This window comes from Esox lucius, chromosome 12 (genome assembly GCF_011004845.1).
Source record: "Esox lucius isolate fEsoLuc1 chromosome 12, fEsoLuc1.pri, whole genome shotgun sequence".
Lineage (NCBI taxonomy): Eukaryota > Metazoa > Chordata > Actinopteri > Esociformes > Esocidae > Esox > Esox lucius.
The window spans coordinates 237,141-260,551 of NC_047580.1; the positions used below are offsets into that span (position 1 = coordinate 237,141).

The 23,411-nt window shown below is 41.1% G+C and overlaps 1 protein-coding gene and 1 non-coding gene across 2 annotated transcripts in view; one reads left to right on the forward strand and one right to left on the reverse strand.

The window, feature by feature from the left end:
* Nucleotides 1-23,411, forward strand: part of LOC105007870 (potassium voltage-gated channel subfamily D member 3) — a 299,675-nt gene that overhangs the window by 183,448 nt on the left and 92,816 nt on the right. The gene's annotated exons all lie outside the window — the stretch shown is intronic.
* LOC114840596 lies at nucleotides 11,380-11,497 on the reverse strand. The gene has a single exon (XR_003782719.1). It is a non-coding gene; the product is annotated as a U5 spliceosomal RNA (small nuclear RNA).

A 23,411-nucleotide genomic window follows, 5' to 3' on the forward strand; every position in this document is an offset into this window, starting at 1 on the left:
CTGTTGGTTGTTAACTTGTACAAAGGTTCAGCTGTATGCATATTGTCCTAATTATTAATAACATCTTAGTACAAGACTTACACAAAAAGTATCTCCTCAGGTTGTGTAAGATCACAACCGCCCAGTCCTTCTGATACTGATGCTGGTCACTTGGTCTGAAATAAAAACAAAGAGGTTGAAATTCAACACTACTGTTGTTTGCTCCTTGGGGTTTAAGGCCGGGTGTCTCTGTAAAAGCACTTTGTGGCAACTGCTGTTGTAAAAAGGGCTTTATAAATACATTTTATTGATTGATTGATTAACAAGCGCATACAGGTAAGTAAAGCTGATTAATAATAATGTCAAAAGTCTACTTACCAAGATTTGAAGGCCCAAAGATGTGTTTACCAAACACGGCTGGGTTTGATTCCGCTCAACCTAAACCAGAGATTTAAACGACAGATAAAAAAAAAAGCTGGGTTTAATATTGTCTTTACATCGCATCCGGGGCGCCTCCTACAGGTCACGCCTTTTAACTTTGTCATTGGTTACATGTCATCGTTCTTCACTTTAGATTAAAATTGTGTTAGAACTATACAGTCTACAACAATTAACATTCTGGATAAAATGTAACTATTTAGTTCAGATGATTGTTGATGTTTGAAAACCAAATATATTGATACTTCCTGTCCAGTAGAAACACAGTACTCATTAGTTATCGCGGCTCAGCCGTGACCTCACTTCCTATAATTTTATATATTAACGATAAACTCATCCACTTACATATGAACACAGGCTATTGTCACCATATCTCCATTAATTTCTTCAACATTTAATAAACACAAGTCTGTAATACAGCAATCAAAAATCGGTTTTCACGAGTTGGTCATTTCGGGAATGCAGCACATCTTACCCGGAAGTCCCAGCACCTGCCCACACTAACACAGACCAGTATTCTCAAATAATAGTTAGTAACAATCGTTGTAAGTTAAACATTTCTACCAATGTGAAGAAAACAATCTTGCGTTGATCCCTGTTGTACAATTTCAAAAAACACCTTTACGAATGTTTTGGTTACCTGAAATAACATATCCTGACCTGTCAACGATTCACTGTTGTTCATGCAAATTTATACGCTACCTTCCGGGTAACTTTGTAACGTTTTGCCATATAATGCAACTTAAATGTTAATGCTGACTTAAATCAACAATTTTTCAATCATTGCTCATACATACACATGTACCAAAATCCTTGTTTTTATTTAAAAAAATATTTTAAACCCCAACCGCGACACAATCAACCTATGCATAATGTGTGCTCGGCCCAGGCCATAACTGTTCCTTCAAAATAATAGCATTGCTTGTTTACTGTAGTGCTGTGTTGGACTACAAACTGTGAAACACGGGATGATATAAACATGCATATACTACATTTTGTGTTAGTGTAACACTGGTCCTTTCTTATTAAAGGACCAGTGTTATAGAGCAGGTCTGATCTTTAGGCCCATCTCTCCAAACCGGATGTCCCGCCCACCTGTCACATCAATCTGGAAGTCCCGCCCTCCATGGTTCATAAATCACCATTCTGACACATTATACCCTACATTTACTACTTTGTTTAAGGGACAGCAACAAGCTTATGGACAGTGCAATACATTTAAAGGAAAATTACAAAATCCACATTGACTGCTGATTATATCCATAATAAAAAAGGAAATATTCAATAATTAAAAGGGATATTTACACAGTATTTAGGGTATATCTCGGGGTGAACAATATTATGCTGGCTAGATGGGTGAATATTATTAACATACGACACAGAACTTCATGAAGTTGAAATACCTGGCATCTGACTAATTACCCTTTCTCCATGATGTTTTATTATTGCTGTTGTGATCTGGCATATCAATTGTGATGGTTATGTAAAATGCACCATGTGCCTACCTATCATTGTGTCCCTGACATAAGGATGCAGTATCCTCACTACAGAACCAATAACTAGAGAGGGAGCACTTCATTCTTGTTCTTACAAATTTTTGCAAAAATCAAACGAAATTAATACGGTTTAATTTCTGAATGTACAACAGCATTCAAGAGCAATTTAAATAGGCAGAATACTAACCAAATGTAATGAACAGGATTGACATTTGCTTTCATGGGTGGCAAATGGGATTAATCTGAAGTTTGTGCCTCTAATTGGCCATGTCGCTTAAAAAACAAACTATGGATGACATTTAAAGGACTTGTTGTTAAATCAACACGTGGATGTGTAATCTGAACAACCATTAATGTTGGGTATTTTCCCACACCAACTGGCTCAGTAGTGTTCTTTCACTGTTTACTGCAGGGTCCAACGCAAACATTTTTTTGCTCTGAAATATACTGAACCCAGATTGTATTTCTACTCGGCCAAACTGATTTAAAAAAGAAACATTACATACTTTACAGATATAAAGTATGTAAATATAAAGTATGTAAACAGATTTGCATGTGATATGAGACATGAGAGCTGATACAAGCAATTGCTGTTTGCATAATATATAATGCAATGGACATCATTACTTTTGAATAAATGGTTATCAAAATAATTGCTACTATAAATATCGTTTTCTTTTCATGACGATGCTTGCTTATTTGACGTGACATAAAAGCATGAAAATAAAATAATTGAGTTAATATATTTATGGTAACATAAATATGGAGCAATACAGTACCTGCACTAGTTGGTTGACTGGCTTCTAAGCTTTGTAAAAAAAACATTGGAGGAAGAACATCCTTTTCTACATTAAACTCTTGGTGGAGGGAACACAGAAGTCTAGACACATTGGCAGATGAGCGTCACCGGATGTTGGAGGCCACACTAGTTTTCGCTAATTTCAGAAGGGCATTAGATGAAATGCAAGGGTTGAGGTGGTAACCGCAAATGGAGTTGATTGAGCCAGCTCTAAAACACTGGTGATAATTAGAGTCTGCAGACAAGACAAGATACACAAGAGACAGTGTGTGCAGGTAACAAAAGGGAAATACTCCCTTTGAAAAAGTCACAGTAGCAGGTCAGTTCGGTGACTGGTGCTGTAAACAGTAGCTTTACACTACCTGAAGCGCTTGTTCCTTTCGGGACGTCCACTGAGGTAAAGTAACTGTCAGTTGTACACCTAGAGACTCGCCCTCTCTGCAAGCAATGTTGAGTGCAAGGAATTCTGGACAAGAAAACGGTATAGGGCCGAATCGTAAAATCTCAGTTATTGATTTAAAAACCAAGCAATCAGAATGCATAACATGCAAAATACAAGCAAATGTTTTAATATGATACTATGAATATGAACTATGTATGCTCTGGTAATATACATAGTCCTATTGACACTTTTGGTGAGTATTTTTACGCATGCCGCAGTGCTCTGGGCCAAGTTGTGTTTTAAGGGGCACACAAAATAAATCTGACGTTCTGTTAGTGGTCAAAATAATTTGTCTTGGGGCAACTGGGTAACTTGGTTCTAAAGTGTATCACAGCACACAAGTATACAATGTATTAACATATTTATTACTGCATTTTTTATATAACTAAACATTGATGATGGGTGATGAAATCTAAAGAAAGCACAGCCTTCAAACAAAATGCATGCTGAAACAATTATTTGTCATCTCATAGGTAAAGAGATGGTATTTTTTTGTGGAAATCTTAAGTGATACTTAGATTTGCCACTTCTAGGCCAAATACAGCTCTGAAAAAAAATAAGAGACCACTCCTAATTTATCTTAAATCAGCATCTATACATGTATGGCAGCCATTCCATTCCAGTGACTGTTAAATTCCAACACAGGCACAGCTAATGTGGCTTAATGAGGTACTGATTAGGTGATTACCTGAACCAAATCAAAACAACACGGATGTGGTCATCACTATCCTCTTCCAATAGGACCAGCTGGATGTCAAAAACATAAGAACAAGGTCAAGCAACAGACATTGGGGACAACAAAGCTATAGACTAGCAGATGGTGAAAATGAGTGTCCACTGATCGAGATGACTGTCAACTCATTCGAATGTCACTCAACAACCGTAGGATGACATCAAGTGTCAAAAAGAATGGCAAACTGGAGCTGGTGTGAAGTGCACGGCGAGGACTGTTCGAAACAAGCTCCTATGGGCAGGTATGAAGTTGTTTAAAGCTAGAAAAAAGCCCTTCATCAATGAGAAGCAAAGAAGAGCCAGGCTGAAGTTTGCAAAAGAACCTAAGGTTTGGACCATAGAGGAATGGAGTAAGGTAATCTCTCACAAGTCAAATTTTCAGCTTTGCCCGACACCTGGTCGTAGGTGGATAGGTGCATATGATAGATATAGTATATATACAGTATGAACAGCACTGAATTACAGGATGACAAAATAAATAAGTAGTAGACAGGTGGATGTTAGGGTCAGAGTTTTGTGTTGTTATACAGGGATTGTGCCTGGCACTAAGTGTCTGAAGTTGACTGTTCATCAGAGTGGTAGTCTGCGGGTAGAAACTGTTCCTGTGTCTGTTCATTTTGGCGTTCAGTGCTCTGTAGCGCCTACCAGAAGGGAGGGGCTGGAACAGGTTGTATCTAGGGTGTGATGGATCTGTAGTGATTTTTCCTGCCCTTTTACTGACTCTGGTTTTGTGTAAGTCCTGGATGGAGGGCAGGTTGGCACCAATTATCTTTTCTGCAGTTCTGACTGTCCGTTGTAGTCTGTTCTTTTCCAGTTTTGTTGCAGATCCAAACCAAACAGTGATTGATGTGCGGAGAACAGACTGGATGTTGTCTGTGTAAAAGTGGATCAATAGCTTAATGGACAGGTTAAGCTTCTTAAGCTGGCGCAGGAAGTACATTCTCTGCTGGGCTTTTTTAATGATGGTGTCTGTGTTGGGCTCCCACTTTAGATCCTGGGAGATAGTGGAATCCTTCAGGTTTCTGGGATCCACTACAGACACAGGGCTGTTGAGAATGATGATGGGGGGCAGAGTTGGGGGGCTCCTCCTGATGTCCAAAGTCATCTCCACAGTTTTGAGCGGGTTAAGCTCCAGGTTGTTCTGACCACACCAGAGGACTAGCTGTTCAACCTCCTGTTTACAGGCAGACGTGTTACCGTCCCAGATAAGGCCGATGACCATAGTGTCATCTGCGAACTTCAGTAGTTTGACAGGTGGGTCTCTTGAGGTGCAGTCGTTGGTGTAGAGGCAGTGAGGAGAGCACACACCCCTGGGGGGCGGCAGTACTGATTGTTTGGGTGCTGGATGTGGTGTTCCCCAGCTTTACCTGCTGACTCCTGTTGGTCAGGATGTTTGTGATCCACTGACAGGTGGAGTCTGGCACTGTGAGCTGGATGAATTTGGTATGGAGGATATCTGGGATGATGGTGTTGAACACCGAGCTGAAGTCAACAAACAGGATCCTTGCATATGTCCCTGGAGAGTCAAGGTGTTGCAGGATGTAGTGCAGTCCCATGTTGACAGCATCATCCACAGACCTGTTAGCCCGGCAGGCAAACTGCACCGGGTCTAGCAAGTGGCCTGTGATGTCCTTCAGGTGGGCCAACACTAATCTGTCAAAGCATTTCATGAACACAGATGTGAGGGGGCGACAGGTCTGTAGTCATTCAATCCAGTTATGGAGGGTTTTTTGGGGACCAGGATAATTGTGGAGCGTTTGAAGCAGGAGGGAACTTCAAACAGCTCCAGAGATCTGTTGAAGATCAGTGTAAAGATGGGGGCCAGTTGTTCAGCTAAAACTTTCAGGCAGGATGGTGACACACCATCTGGGCCAGGACCCTTTTTGGTCTTCTGTCTCTGAAAGAGCTTCCGTACACCTTCTTCACACATTGTTAGTGCAGGTGGGGGATCGGTGAGTGGAGGTGAAAGGGTAGCAGTGGGGGAAGATTACTGTTTCAAGATGGTGCTGGAGTGGGGGAGAGGTGTGACTGGGGCCACTCAAACCTACAATAAAAAACATTCAGCTTGTCAGCCAGTTGATGAGATCTAGCAGTGTGGGGGAATGGTCTCCTGTAGTTGGTGAGTACCTGCAGGCCTTTCCACACTGATGAGGGGTCATTGGCTGTGAAGTTGTTTTCCAGTTTTTCAGAACAGCTCTTCTTTGCTGCTTTGACTTGGAAGCAATCTGATGCTCACTGTATCCCTCTGCCATTAAAGCTAGAATTTTCTCTTTTCAACGCTGAATAGGACTCTTTTCAACGCTGAATAGTACGCCGAATGTTAGCATAAAGCCAGCTGCCCACTGGTGTTGTTTGGCCCAGTTCTCAGTCCTCCTTTGTTGGATGTTGTTGTGAAGTTGTTCTGCCCCCCTGGCACAGCAGACCAAGAGAAGACCAAGAGTCAAGGGTTCAAGGAGATTAGGGTTGATGTCGCAATGTTTCAGGAGGTCTTTGTTACCCCCTGAATGATTCATGGTCCGAGGGCAGCAAAAAGACCTCTACATCACTTTCAATGACCTCAGCAATGCTTTCGATATCATCAACTGTGAGATGCTCTGGGAACAACTCACCATGCAGAAATTGATGGAATGCAAGCCAGACTACTCAGGGGAGGTTTCCAATCAGAAACCTTCCAGGTCAAAATTGGGGTCAAGCAAGGCTGCGTTTTAGCACCTGTCTTATTCAATCTACTGCTCTCAACTATAACTCACCTTTCCACCATGCCGTGGAACCCATGAATGGAAGTCTTTTTAACATCTGATGACTCCAGACCTACACCAAGACAAAGTCAACTCAAATACATGAACTGCTATAAGCGCATGACTGTGCTGTCTTGGCAAATCACCCTCAGTCCATGCAACAAAGATAGTGCTAAACACAATCTCTGCCTTATATCATCAGTCCTTTGGCCTATTTAACAACATCCAGAAAACAGAAGTTATTGCCATCTTTGAACATTACATTCTGTGACACCGTATTTCTTGGCTGCTTGAGAGTTGTTGCTGCATTTCTCACTATGATCTTAAAATTTGCATCATAACTTCTAAGTTGTTGGTTAACTTGACCTACTTTTGAGTCACAGTCCTACAACAGTCCTTATACCAGCGTGTGAGTCTTCTCAGGCACAGTGTGTTATTTGACACTTATACAGTTCTAGTATAATCACTAAGACAAATGTCAGTAGAACAAAAGGCACATGAGACAGCCACACAAAAGACTCTTCCAAACTGGAGACAGAAAACTCCCACTCCCACTACATCAGTGGTGTTAGTGTGTGTTTATGTTAGGAGGAGAATGACGGTGCCAGAGATGTAGCACATGTTACAACATAAATGATGGAAGTGAACAGCAGTACTTTGTCTTATGTGTGCTTCATACTTGTTATTTGTGCGGTCATCTTAGCCCATTCTCTACCTATTTGTCAGCAGCGCTGCAGCAGAGAAAAGATGTAAGGCTGTTGTTTGATAAGACCACAGCTGGAGAGAAAGGTTAGAGGTCAGAACACCACACAAGGAGGTCATTATATTTACAGAAATCTGATTCATACTACTTGTATGGAGGATGAGAAAAATAGGGATACAAGGAGTGGGAAGAGTGAGCAAGAAGAGATGAAGGGAGATGGAAAATAGACAGGGGAAAATAGCATTCTGGAATTGAGCAGGAAAGGAGAGTGAGTGTATTGAAGACATATTAAGAAAAAATGAGACAGAAGGAAAAAGATGAAGAGACAATGGCTGAGCACTAGGCAGAAAAAAACATTTCATGAAAAGGTTCTGGTCTACCTTGTTAGACTGGCAGTTAGCATACACATCCTGTTTAACCTAATAGGACTGCGTTTGGTTGTTGGTTTGATCTGACCATTTCCCATTGTCTAAGAACATCTAATTGTGTGTGAGTCTGTGGTTATGTGTGTATGTAAAGACACGCAAAATGAGCCAGTTACAGCCTTTAAAGCCGTTATGGCAGACTGTGTGGTCAAGGTGGCTTCTGCCACCCATAATTAAACATCTCTTCCTACATGGATGAACACTCCTCCGTTTCAGACAAATGCAACTACAGCAGCACTGGACTGGCCTCAGGCTGCTGGGCAAACTGGCTGTATGGGACTTTGCAAACTACTTTTTCTCCCATTAGTAAGAACATCCTCATCTTTATTGTGAAAGTGAGGTTACAGTTTCCACCAACATTGCACTCTTTATGGGGTTCTGTATTTTATGCACAGAGTTAAATGTAATGAAATCTGTTGCAGAGGTGATTAATAGTTGGCACTCATATAATGACTTGACCCCTCAATGGAGCACACTTCGCTGAATATGTACTGAAATAACAGCCTCTCATGATCTACATAAGCAGCCTCGGCTAACAGTGTGGGCTTGCAGTCCCAATTTTCAGTAGCTTGAATTTTATTTAAAAGTGTATTTCATTTGTATATTCAAATAAAGCTTTTAAAACATGAAATTGTTTGATATGCAACATAATTTTTAGTATAGAGACAAAAGAAGGCATTATTTACTGTCCCAAGATATATGGAGGGCACTGTATGTCAAATTACCCAAGTGGACCAATATTTAAAGATACCGGTTTTAATAGGCTAAATCAACAACAGTTTGATGAAGCTTATCTTCAAACACTGTTCGAAGATATCAGACATGTGCATTTAGCCTATTTCTTTCAGGGGTGGGACCATTTTCAGACCGAGACAATATTTCCAGGCAATCCAATCATAAAATATAGTTTTATCACTATATGAAGTATGCTAAATAGCCAAAAGTATGTGGACACCTCTACTCTAATTATTGAGTTCAGGTGTTCAGCCACATTCATTGCTCCCATTGTACATACAGTGGATATAAAAAGTCTACACACCCCTGTTAAATACCAGGTTTCTGTGATTTTTAAAAGAATGAGACAAAGATAAATAATGTCAGAAATTTTTCCACTTTTAATGTGTTTTTTAATGTGTTTAATTTCTGATGTATCAAATACTTATGTCATACAATAAAATGCAAATTAATTACTTAAAAATCATACAATGTGATTTTCTGGATTTTTGTTTTAGATTCCGTCTCTCAAAGTTGAAGAGTCCCTATGATAAAAAGTGGGGAAAACCTGCAAAATCGGCAGTGTATCAAAAATCGGCAGTGTATCAAAAAACTACATTTTTGTCTAATCAGACCACATGAACTTCTCCCATTCCTCCTCTGGATCATCCAGATGGTCATTGGCAAACTTCAGACAGGCCTGGACATGCGCTGGCTTGAGCAGGGGGACCTTGCGTGCGCTGCAGAATTTTAATCCATGACGGCGTAGTGTGTTACTAATGGTTTTCATTGAAACTGTTGTCCCAACTCTCTTCAGGTCATTGACCAGGTCCTGTCGTGTAGTTCTGGGCTGATCCCTCACCTTCCTCATGATCATTGATGCCCCACGAGGTGAGATCTTGCATGGAGCTCCAGACTAAGGGAGATTGACCGTTATCTTGAACTTCTTCCATTTTCTAATAATTGCGCCCACAGTTGTTGCCTTCTCACCAAGCAGCTTGCCTATTGTCCTGTAGCCCATCCCAGCCTTGTGCAGGTCTACAATTTTATCCCTGATATCCTTACACAGCTCTCTGGTCTTGGCCATTGCGGAGAGTTTGGAGTCTGTTTGAGTGTGTGGACAGGTGTCTTTTATACAGGGAACTAGTTCAAACATGTGCAGTTAATACAGGTAATGGTGGAGAACAGGAGGGCTTCTTAAAGAAAAAACTAACAGGTCTGTGAGAGACGGAATTCTTACTGGTTGGTAGGTGATCAAATACTTATGTCATGCAATAAAATGCATATTAATTATTTAAAAATCATACAATGTGATTTTCTGGATTTTCTGTTTTAGATTCCGTCTCTCACAGTTGAAGTGTACCTATGAGTTATGCACCCATAGGTTTTACAGTGGTCAGCCATCTTGTAATATATCTCTTAACTTTTAACACCCGATAGGGACACGTATAAGATGCATGTATTCCGATTTCCAGGTCAATCAGAGATATTGTTGATTTTAACTACATTTTCATAGGTTTCATTAAACTTTCACTGTACAAAATATCCAAGATGGCAGACATAATAGGTTCTTGCAGTGTTGCACAAACAAAGAATCAGCATTCTAGGTCAATTGGGGTGGAAATTGCATCATTGCAGAAAAATGTATTAAGGCATGGCCTTTGGTGCCCCTTGTGGAGGAATCGGGTTAGGAGTCTGTGTGAAGAATATACCTGGTCTATATTTTCATTGTGTCATAATGTAATGCACACATGAAGTGAATGCATCCATTTGTTTTACACTGGTCAGCCATTTTGTCTGCCATCTTCTAATATATCTCTTATTCCTTACAACTCAATAGGCACATATGTGACACCTGTACACCAATAGTGAGGTAAATCGTATTACCGGTTGATTTTAATAGCAATTAAATAGTAATTTTTATAGTGGTCATTAGAGTTAGCATAAATGGCTAACTTTGTGAAGTCATAGTTCAATCGACTTTTGATTTAAAAACTAGTTTCATTAACAGGCCTGTTCAGAAGTATGGCCTATCATCTGTAAATTTACTGGCGAGTTAATCTGAAGCACGGTTCAGTAGAAGAGTTTTAAAGGCATTTATAATCAATAGCATTAGCTTGTGTTGAAAATGGTCAGATATCTGGCAGCTGCCATTTCGTTGTCCTTTGAGATATCAGCACCCAAATAGACAAGGTGTTATATAGTGTCAGAAGGCACAATAAATATGAAGTGTATAGGTTATTGTTCCATAAAGCAATGCAGACATGAATATTTTGCATACATATATTGTACAGTAATTATCCAAGATATCTCTTATTCCCAAAATCTATCTAAGGAGGAATGTATGAGACACCTGTATGTGTAGACATGTGAATCTGACTTACTTTTTAAAAGTTGAAATATTTAATAGGTTTTGGCAAATTTTCACTGTACAAAAAAATCCAATATGGCGGATTTTATTCGTTCTTGAGGCTTTTTGTTCCTCATGAGAAATGAGGCGTCTACACAAAAATGCAGTATTATAGGTCCAACGGGGTGGAAATGCCATCATTCAGAAATTGACAAATTGAATCGTGTACTGTAGCTTGTGTCTGCTTGGTCGGTACTCGTAGTCTATATTTTCAGTGTGCAAAGCAACAGGGATGACTGCAGCCTTTAAAGGATTGCCAAGCCGATTCTAGAAATTGGGGGAGCTTCACAAGGAGTGGACTGAGGCTGGAATCAATGCCTCAAGAGCCACCATGCACAGATATGTCCAGGAAATGGGCTACAAGTGTTGCATTCCTAGTGTCAAGCCACTCCTGAACTAGAGACAATGTCAGTAGATCCGTACACGGCACTCCGCCTTATCAAAAACGCAAACAGACGAGCAGCAAAGACTTCGGCGGACAATTTCTCTTAAAACAAGGTAGGGGCTCTGCCGGGAGCAAAGCCCGTCCAAAAATACGTTGAACACATAAGCCTTGCTCTCCACGGAAGTCTTTAGTAAAAGGCGACAAACTTGTGCATGATTGAAGAGAAACCAGAGCTGTATGCTAGTCAGAGGCTGAGAATCCAGAAACACTGGTTTTATTCTGAGTCTCGTGGGTTTGCTAGCTTGGACTCTGTCACAGACTGACAGGCGGGCAGCCTGGCAGGCAGGCAGCCAGGCAGACACATGGTCTCTTGACCTTTTTCATATGAACTTTCCATAGTCTGTGATGATTTCAGGTGCCATGTCATCTGCTGGTGTTGATCCACGGTGTTTTATCCAGTGCAGATTCAATGCAGCTGTCTACCAGGAGATTTTAGAGCACTTCATGTTTCCATCTGCTGACAAGTTTTATGGATAATTTCCTTTTCCAGCAGGACTTGGCACCTGCCCACAATACCAAAACGACTGGGAACTGGTTTACTGCACATGGTATTACTGTGCTTGATTGACCAGCAAACTGAACCCCGTAGAGAATCTATTGGGTACTGTCAAGAGGAAAATTAGATACACCAGATTCAACAGCAAGGCCAAGCAGAAGGCCGCTATCAAAGCAACCAGGGCTTCCATAACACCTCACTGGTGCCAAAGGCTGATTGCCTCTGATTGTCACTTTTTGAATTTGAATTATGGACCAGAATTATGGACCTTTTCCACGACTTGAAATGCACCTGTGCCAGTTAATTCAACGCCCTCTTTCCTTCACTTCATCACAGACACCTATTTTCTTTGATTACTGCCCGCATCATTGTTTTGTTCTGTCCTGTGATATAGGTTCAGTTTTGTCATATTTTAGTGCCTTTATGCCCTCTGTTCTCCCTGCACTTGGGTCCTGCCTCACCTTGCTTCAATGTTACAGTACTATGTCATGTACAGTATGCTCCAACACATACAGTATGTGCCCCATGTTATCCAAACAACTTGGTTTCAGACAGAATTTAATGGCTAACTAAGGTATGATAGTGATTCAGCATATAGATTATACACATATAAACAACAAAATCCAAACCAAAATGGGAGGTTTCACTTTTTTTAAAAACAAAACTAGACTGCATGTTTAAATATATATAATTGTTTTTGTAAAGTTCTGTTTGCTTGTAATGTCTTTTTCAGTAAATGTCTGACCCCAGGCACTACTTGCTGTTGCTATGGCATCAGCTAATGGGGATTCAAATAAATAAACAAATAAATACACACACACACACACACACACGCTTACTCCAACATGCCACACATTAAAACATTTCTCAATGGGAGAGCAGAGCTGTGTGTTTTTGTATGAATACGATTCAGCCACAGCAGAGCAGCCAACAGTACTGGCTCAGGGGATGAATCGTGTCCCAGATAATTCATACTTTAATGGTGTTCTGTCATTTCTCTTCCCCTGTTTATTGAGTTTCCTGGATACTCATTAAAGTGGATATACTGAAGTGTTCTCCTGGCACTCTAGCATTAGCTGAGAGAACACACACACCTCACTACGGTGTTATGTTTTAGCTGCTACTCAACTAATCCCCCTGATGATCCACATTATTACAGCGATGCACTACTTAGTAGAGGAAGACGCCATTCACATTTGCCATCTCTGTGTGTCTCTTTATCTCACCGGAATTCGAAAACAGAATTTAAAACTTTTTTCCATTGTTTAGAATTAATAATAGCACTACAACTGAAAAACCATACAATGCCAAAACTACAGCTCTTCTTTGAAGAACCAATCTCACCATCATGCTATTTAGAAGCATGTGTATCAAGATTTTGAACGTTATACACTCAGTTATGAATGATATTTGACACATTAACTAGTCACAAAAGCTAGAATGGGCACAGTGAAGATTGCATAAATTTGCCAGGTGTGAAAATCAAGATTTCTGCTGCAATGTGCCGATTATAGCAATGCCGGAGTGAGTAATTGGGCAAATTGTTGTTTTTGCTGGTTGTTGCGCTGGTGACGAGGGTCGGGAAAAGCTATTTTATCATTGTTATACTTACTTCTATGCATTGTGAATTAGGATTTCAGCTGCGCAACAGTTCAAGGTTTACTTTGTCATATTTTTCATTTCATTATGCATCAAATGTTTTCAATGGAGGACAAGTCTGGACTGCAGGCAGGCTAGTTTAGCACCCGGACTCTTTTTCTACAGAGCCATGCTGTTGTAATACCTGCAGAATACAATTTGGCTTTGTTTAGCTGACATAAGCAAGGCCTTCCTGGAAAATGATGTAGTCTGGATGGCAGCATATGTGGCTCCAAAACCTATATATATTGTTGAACATTAATGGTGCCTTCACAGATCTACATGTCATCCATGTCATGTGCACTAATGCACCCCTGTACCATCACGGACACTGGCTTTGTGTGCTGATAAGAAGCCAGATGTTCCCTTTGTGTACTTGCCTCATATTCATCTTTTAATCGTATTTTCATATGCCTTGAGTGTACAACAAAAATAGTAATTTTGACTTTACTGTCCAAAAACATATGGAGGGCACTGTATTTTCTTCTAGGTTGTAAGTCACTGGGAAAGTTGTTTTAGTTATGTCCCTTTCACAAAACCAACTTTGAATGAAAGTTGTCCCAGGCTCATGTGAGCTCTGACTGTGCTCACCGCTGCCCCTAGTAGCCAGTCTGTACCCTAAAGTAACATAAAATATCTTACAAATTCATCTGTGAAATATATACCAGAAAAGGTATTTTTCTTTGGGTATGGAGCATTACTTTGTTTATGGCCCTTACATGATAAATAAAATTTTTGTATCGCTGCTTACATTTTTCTATTAGCCTACATTTGACTAGTTGCTTCTTTGATTCTCTACTACTTAAATGAGTCAGTTCTTTATGTCCCATGAATCCCTTTTAAGCCTATTTTTTGTAATTGGGGTTGTGTTTCAACGTACCAGCACTGATCTAAAAATGGTGGAACTTCACTATTAATTAAATCACCTATTTTAGTGCTATTAAGTGATAACAACTAAAGATAAAAATAGTCATTTGGTCTGATTTTTGTGTGAGATTCAGGTTTGTTTGTACAGATTCCCAGGCTAGTGCTCCATAGTGCCCCTTCTTTTCTGTCAGGCAATAGCTGTCCATTTGTTTAAGCCGACAACTTCCATCCTGGAGAATATTTATTTTAGTTTTTTTCAGCATACTGGGTTATAGGAACCCGCAGTTTTTCCATTTATGTTTTTCCTTTCAATTGTCCACTGGTGGCAAGTTTTGGATATCTTTCTGTTGTTACTTACATTAACACACGTCTCTGATATGAAATGAGACCGTGCCCTCTGGGGTCAGCAGAGGAAGCATCGGAGGATTGTGCTCCAAATAGGAGCACTTACGGTATAGTTCAAGGAAGTTTAGTGAAGCAGGGAAATCACTTATGAATCGTGTTTGGATTTTGGGCCCTCTACTCTCCTTGCTCTTTCACTACCTTCCATGTCCCATCATCTGTCTCTCCTCTCTTTCACCCTCTTCCATCTGGTCTCTCCAGCTCTCCACTGCTCGCTATACCACCTCCTTTAACCCTACCTCCCCCTTTTCTCTCATGCCATGTCTATCTTCTTCATCTAGAATCCAGTGACAGTCATTTACTTTGCTCTTAGATAGCTGTGTTTGTCAGTTTTATTGTATTATGAGCAGAGGATCTGATCTACTCTGGACTAATCATACCAGTTTTTTTTCTTCATATCAGAACTTTCGTGTCATAATCTGACATCCAAATCTCTGACAGTAATCTGTCCAGATTTATTCATTCAGCCTAACCCATCAGATCCACTCAATCAAATTTGCATCCACTCCATCGTAGGCCTTCTTAATGGAGCCTGGATGAAAACCATGACTTGTGTATGTGTGTCTTCCATTAGCCCAGCATGGTTTGAGGCCTCTAGGGTCTGTGATTGAATACATTCAAGTGTGTGTGTGAGTGTGTGTGAGAGAGAGAGAAGGAGATATATGGAGCCTAGCGGGAACTGGTCGTAGGACCATGCAAACGCAAGAGACAAATCTCAACCTCCCATATCGTTTCTCACAGTCACAGTCTCACAGACAGTTTATCCCACTATCACCACCTCTCCCTCCATCCCTGTCTTCTGTCCCCTAGTCTTCCTTTAATTCACATTTCCCTTCATTTTCTCTCTCCATTCCTCCCTCCGTTCCCATGGACCAGTGTGAGCTGTTATCAGGGTGGGTTGTTGAAAAATGTTATATATTTTGTCAAGATATATTATATATTATAAGTATTACCATCGAAAAATGTGGTGGCTAAAACCGTCAGTATCTGCATTATAGTAAGCCTGAAATAAAACAGTTTACGGTTATATTAAGACTGTTTCTGGTGGATATTCGAAGTACGCGTCCGTGCATGCATTTTGGGTCAGGATAGACAAAACATTTGCTGGCTACAACATACAGTAGTTACATTATAGTAATCCTTAACTGAAACTGTATACGGTTATATTGTGACTGTTTCTGACATGGAAAAGTTTATCTTCAGTCTCGCTAGCAATTGCTCAATTCTTTTATTTCCTAGGATTATTCCTAGGAAGTGAATAGATACTAGTAAGCCCATTACTGGCTAATAAGCTGTTAAAACGCCCAGTGGCAAAAGCAATACAGTCCTCCAATGCTATCGTGGAGGTAAACTTAATAAGAAACGTTAGTCAGTTTAACAGAATCCTCATTGGAGTTTAGCGACTCCTCAAACATGAATGCCGTGGCATAGTGGTTTAATACATTGTCTCTCATGTGGAAGACCTAAGTTTGAATCTTTTGAGAGCAATGACATTTATGAATTATTTCTGGTAGATTCCACGATTCTCTCATCTTTTCACTTGATGAAAAAGTTAGTTATCGCCTTTATTGATAGTATTGTGTACAGTGGGTATAGAAAAGAAAACGGACAAAACACTTATAACATCCCAGTGAAAGATATAATACCAAAAATTATTACAAATAAAAAAACAGAATCACTGAGTTAAAAAAAGAATCACCCCCCTCCTAAAAATGACTTGTAAACCCAACCAGGTGTAGTTAATCACCTTCTCAATAGCACACAAAGCCAATTGACTTTCAACTGTTAACAGCTGTGGTCATTTTGATTAGCTCAGCATGAAACAAGCTTTTCCTGAAGCATTTCAGTCCTTGATAGTGCAACTGAAGAAAACAATCAACTATGGGTGGCAAGGAATTGTCAAAAGATCTCCGGGATGAAGTTGTGGACAGGCACAAGTCAGGAGATGGATAAAAAAAAATTCAAAGGCTTTATCAGTGCCTAAAAGCACAGTGAAGTCTATTATTAAGAAGTGGAAGGTATTTGGTACAAAACAGACCCTCCCTGGGTCAGGACGTCGCTCCAAACTGGATGAAAGAGCCAGGAGGAGACTGGTCAGAGAGGCTACCAAGAAGCCTACAGCAACTGTGAAGCAGTTGCAAGAATTCATGACAAAGATTGGTCATTGTGTGCATGTGACAACAATATCACAAATTCTCCACAAATGTGGCTTGTATGGGAGGGTTGCAAGAAAAAAGCCACTCCTCTAGAAAGGCCACATGCAGTCACGACTGAGCTTTGCCAAAACGCACCTTGAAGAATCTAAGGCCACATGGAAAAAGGTGTTATGGTCAGATGTGAATAAATTGAATTATTTGGCCTCAACACCAAATGATATGTCTGGCGAAAATCCAATACAGCTCACCATCCAAATAACACCATTCCTACAGTAAAGCATGGAGGTGGTAATATCATGTTATGGGGTTGTTTCTCTGCAGCAGGGACTGGAGCACTTGTCAGGATAGAAGGAAAAATGGATGGGTCAAGATACTGTCAAATTCTTGAGGAAAATCTGCTGTTCTCTGCCATAAAGTTGTCAATGGGAAGAATATTTACCTTCCAACATGACAATGACCCAAAGCACACAGCAAACTGACCACACAGTGGTTGAAGGAGAAAAAGTTGAATGTCCTTGCATGGCCTAGTCAGAGGCCGGACCCCATTAACAATCTGTGGAATTATTTGAAGACAGCAGTCCACAAAAGGTCACCATCAAATTTAACTGAACTTGAGCAGTTCTGCAAAGAAGAGTGGTCAAATATTGCAACGTCTAGATGTGCAAAGTTAGTAGAGACATATCCCAACAGACTAAAGGCTGTAATTAAAGCAAAAGGTGGTTCAACAAAATACTGACACAAGGGGGTGATCCATTTTCCAACTCAGTGATTATGTTGGTGTTATATCTTTCACTTGGATGTTATAAGTTGCACTTAGTAAATACAGCTGAATGAAACAAAAACTGTGTCTGTCTTAATTTCAGGCTGCAAAGCAACAAAATGTGATTATTTTAAAGGGGGGTGATTCTTTTCTATACCCACTGTAAATGTCATTCACGAAAAATAGAAATGTTGTTTTGGCATGAAAGAAAAAAATATATTCTTATGCTATGAAATGAAATAGCTTTGGCAGCCTCGTTAGCAATTGCTCAATTCTTATGACTATTCCAGTAAGTTAGTAGATACCGGTAAATCTTATTACTGGCTAATACGCTGTTAAAACGGCCAGTGGCAAACGCCATACATAGACGCTATTTATGGTGGAGGTAAACTTAGTAAGAAACTTAAGTTAGTTTAACTGTATTAATTTCATTCACAATTGGCCAATTAACTGTTAAAACAGCCAGTGGCAAAAGAGGATTTGTTCAGGATAGACACAAGAGGCTATACTGACACCTAGCAAATCTACAGCTTTGTGGTGTGGTGGTTAATGACACAGCCTTTCATGTGGGTGACCCAGGTTTGATTCTCGAGAGTGAACCACTTTCTAATGCGGGCCGGCTGAACTAGGCTTGACTGGTCTCTTGTTTTTAGATTACATTCAACTTTGTCATTGAACAATTACAAGTACAGTACAATGAAATGCAGTTAGCATCTAACAAGAAGTTTGAATAGAAGAGTTCAGAAAATGTACTTGTTTTAAGTATAATGTATTTTACAGATGTGACATACAGATGTGCAATGTATAGATAGTAAAATGGCAATTCTAAATGCCACTAAACATCCTCTGCAATGTGTTGTCAATGATGCTGGCAACCATATTAATATAGAGATTTGTTTTTAGAGTATTAGTTATTTATTAAAAACCTTCTTTGATATTATTTTATTGTAATGGCTTTTTAAATGCACAAGAACAATATTTATCTAATGGAAGAATATCTGATCAGCGGTTTTGAGCTAGAAACCAGGAGTTGTTATTGGGATTGTTATTAATCGGGATAAAATCATAAATCGGGATAATTTTGGCCAGGATAATCGTGGCATGAAATTCTCATATCGTCCCACCCCTAGTATGTGTGTTATTGCCAGCAAACTGTAACAGAAGAGGTTTATTTCATTATAAGATAGCATGGCTGCTTAAACCCATTACTGCTCCAGTAGCTTAGGGAAACTGTCTGTCTCCAGGGCTGTGCTAAGACCAATAATGCTTCTCACAGTTCTGTCATATAGTGTAAAAAGTGAACAGGGTCACCATGGATATCTCTCTTTTAATGCCTTCTGTCAGGAAAATATAAGTGTGTTGTTGTAACAACAATTTATGTAAATTCACATCAGACTAAGACATTTCGATTCCAATTCACTATAGGGGAGATATTATTATTAAGAAGCTATTAACAACTATTAAATGGATCTGACTATAACCCTACTCTGTGTGTAAGCTTTAATGATAATCACACCTCGTTATGAGGCCTACACTGCCACCATGAGTGCTAACGAATCAGAATAATAATTTTAGAGACAATGTTGACACTGTCAGAGCATGAACATTTGAAGATAGGTTTATGCCTTGGTAAATATGATGAATGTAGTGTTGACAGTGGACAATACAGAACAGAAGGATTTGAAAGGGTTTGTTGGGAGTCTTCCACAGGAAAACTATTTTACATATATGACGACTGACATCTATATTATTCTATCCAATCCATAAGATTATGCCAGCATTAGTGAGAAAATATCAGCACAACAAGGGCATCCAATACCTTAAAGCTGTTATGGAAATGCCTGTATTGGGAAAATTATTGAATTAATTCCTTAAGTATTTTAGGTATATTACGTTTTTTTTGTTGAGTTTCTACCACTGTTGAGGAAAGAGGTGGTATAACTACAGAAGTAGTACTCTGTGTGTGTGTGCATGTGGACATGTTTTGGTGTGTAAATGTGTTATTACTCAGAGTGGAAATCCGTTACTACAGTCTTTCCCGTTACTTATCTCTGATGTATTCCCCAATGGCTCTATATTTACTGCATTCACTGCATCCCAACCCACCATAATGTATCCCATCAGGACTAACACCCTCGTCTAACTGTATGCCTTCTTTGCTTTGATTTCTGTCAAGGGTTTTCCATGTTACAACACTTCAACACAGTCCTGTCTCTTCTGGCTTGAAGCTACTGATACTCCAGCATTTTGGGTAGGCTTGAAAACATTGCAAGCAATGGTTTCTGTGACACAATAATTTCATTGTTCAGAAAACACTATGGTATTCTTTGCATTTGATAAATAAATGACTTTGACTGATGTTTCAAGAAATGTGTTTCATATACAACTTTTAAGGATTTGTAGTAAGGGTGTGAGAAAATGGTTAAAGGTTTACCACTTAGAAAGTTACATCTATGGAAATGAATGCCAGGGAACGCAGCCTTAGTGATAAATAAATATATAATCTGACTCCAAATTGTTTGTACATAAATGTGATCGTAAATGACCATATTATTTAGAAAGTCCATAGTAAAGGTTAGCTACTCCTTTCATCACAAACATTAAAATGGCATGTGTTCCTGGTTCCACCCAGACTAGTCAGAGACCCAGAACTCAGGGATGCCCACAATGGCATGCTTTCCTGGGCCTACCCAGAACTCAGGTTTGCCCACAGTGGCATTTGTTCCTGGGACCACCCTGACCGTTCAGAGACCCAGAACTCAGGGAAGACAAATCTGGTTACTTTGACTTACGTATGTGTGTGCATATATCAGTTATCATAAGCACCCATAAGGTGTAGGTTATTAACACAAACCATACAATTAAATGGCATGTGTTCCTGGGGCTACACAGAAATATTTTAAACTCAGGATTCACTGATGACAAGTCAATGGCATGTGTTACTGGGCCTACCCAGACTGCTTTGAAATCCAGTCTGGTCGCTTAGACTTATATATATATATACACTCACCTAAAGGATTATTAGGAACACCATACTAATACTGTGTTTGACCCCCTTTCGCTTTCAGAACTGCCTTAATTCTACATTACCTTAATTCTGGCATTGATTCAATAAGGTGCTGAAAGCATTCTTTAGAAATGTTGGCCCATATTGATAGGATAGCATCTTGCAGTTGATGGAGATTTGTGGGATGCACATCCAGGGCACGAAGCTCCCGTTCCACCACATCCCAAAGATGCTCTATTGGGTTGAGATCTGGTGCCATTTCAGTACAGTGAACTCATTGTCATGTTCAAGAAACCACTTTGAAATGATTCGAGCTTTGTGACATGGAGCATTATCCTGCTGGAAGTAGCCATCAGAGGTGGTCATAAAGGGATGGACATGGTCAGAAACCATGGTCAGAAACCAGGTAGGCCGTGGAATTGAAACGATGCCCAATTGGCACTAAGGGGCCTAAAGTGTGCCAAGAAAACATCCCCCACACCATTACACCACCACCACCAGTCTGCACTTGGTAACAAGGCATGATGGATCCATGTTCTCATTCTGTTTACGCCAAATTCTGACTCTACCATCTGAATGTCTCAACAGAAATCCAGACTCATCAGACCAGGCAACATTCTTCCAGTCTTCAACTGTCCAATTTTGGTGAGCTTGTGCAAATTGTAGCCTCTTTTTCCTATTTGTAGTGGAGATGAGTGGTACCCGGTGGGGTCTTCTGCTGTTGTAGCCCATCCGCCTCAAGGTTGTGCGTGTTGTGGCTTCACAAATGCTTTGCTGCATACCTCGGTTGTAACGAGTGGTTATTTCAGTCAAAGTTGCTCTTCTATCAGCTTGAATCAGTCGGCCCATTCTCCTCTGACCTCTAGCATCAACAAGGCATTTTCACCCACAGGACTGCCGCATACTGGATGTTTTTCCCTTTTCACACCATTCTTTGTAAACCCTAGAAATGGTTGTGCGTGAAAATCCCAGTAACTAAGCAGATTGTGAAATACATTGAATACAAAAAAAATTTAAGCAACTGCCATGTGATTGGTTGATTAGATAATTGCATTAATGAGAAATTGAGCAGGTGTTCCTAATAATCCTTTAGGTGAGTGTGTGTGCGTAATTATCAGTAGACCACCAAACTTGAGTATGAAGAAGGACCAGTAATGCCGTTGTAATTTATGTCATGTCATGTCATGTCATCTTCTTCCGTTTATCCGGGGCCGGGTCGCGGGGGCAGCAGTCTAAGCAGGGATGCCCAGACTTCCCTCTCCCCAGACACTTCCTCTAGCTCTTCCGGGGGGACACCGAGGCGTTCCCAGGCCAGCCGGGAGACATAGTCCCTCCAGCGAGTCCTAGGTCTTCCCCGGGGTCTCCTCCCGGTGGGACGGGACCGGAACACCTTCCCAGGAAGGCGTTCCGGAGGCATCCGAAAAAGATGCCCAAGCCACCTCAGCTGACCCCTCTCGATGTGGAGGAGCAGCGGCTCTACTCTGAGCTCCTCCCGGGTGACCGAGCTTCTCACCCTATCTCTAAGGGATCGCCCGGCCACCCTGCGGAGAAAGCTCATTTCGGCCGCCTGTATCCGGGATCTTGTCCTTTCGGTAATGACCCAAAGCTCATGACCATAGGTGAGAGTAGGAACGTAGATTGACTGGTAAATCGAGAGCTTCGCCTTGCGGCTCAGCTCTTTCTTCACCACGACAGACCGATACATCGACTGCATTACTGCAGAAGCTGCACCGATCCGTCTGTCAATCTCCCGTTCCATCCTTCCCTCACTCGTGAACAAGACCCCTAGATACTTAAACTCCTCCACTTGAGGCAGGCACTCTCCACCAACCTGAAGCGGGCAAGCCACCCTTTTCCGACTGAGGACCATGGCCTCTGATTTGGAGGTACTGATTTTCATCCCCACCGCTTCACACTCGGCTGCAAACCGTCCCAGCGCATGCTGAAGGTCCTGGTTAGAAGGGGCCAACACGACAACATCATCTGCAAAAAGCAGAGACGAAATTGTGTGGTCCCCAAACCTGACACCCTCCGGCCCCTGGCTGCGCCTAGAAATTCTGTCCATAAAAATTACGAACAGAACCGGTGACAAAGGGCAGCCCTGCCGGAGTCCAACATGCACTGGGAACAAGTCTGACTTACTGCCGGCAATGCGGACCAAGCTCCTGCTTCGGTTGTACAGGGACCTGACAGCCCTTAGCAAAGGACCCAGGACCCCATATTCCCCAAGCACCCTCCACAAGATGCCGCGAGGCACACAGTCGAATGCCTTTTCCAAATCCACAAAACACATGTGGATTGGTTGGGCAAACTCCCATGAACCCTCCAACACCCCGTAGAGGGTATAGAGCTGGTCCAGTGTTCCACGGCCCGGACGAAAACCACACTTGTTCCTCCTGAATCCGAGGTTCTACTATCGGCCGTATTCTCCTCTCCAGTACCCTGGCATAGACTTTCCCGGGGAGGCTGAGAAGTGTGATCCCCCTATAGTTGGAACACACCCTCCGGTCCCCCTTCTTAAAAAGAGGGACCACCACACCGGTCTGCCATCCCAGAGGCACTGTCCCCGACCGCCACGCGATGTTGCACAGGCGTGTCAACCAAGACAGCCCCACAACATCCAGAGACTTGAGGTACTCAGGGGGGATCTCATCCACCCCCGGTGCCTTGCCACCGAGGAGTTTCTTGACCACCTCAGTGACTTCAGCCCGGGTGATGGACGAGTCCACCTCTGAGCCCTCATCCTCTGCTTCCTCAATGGAAG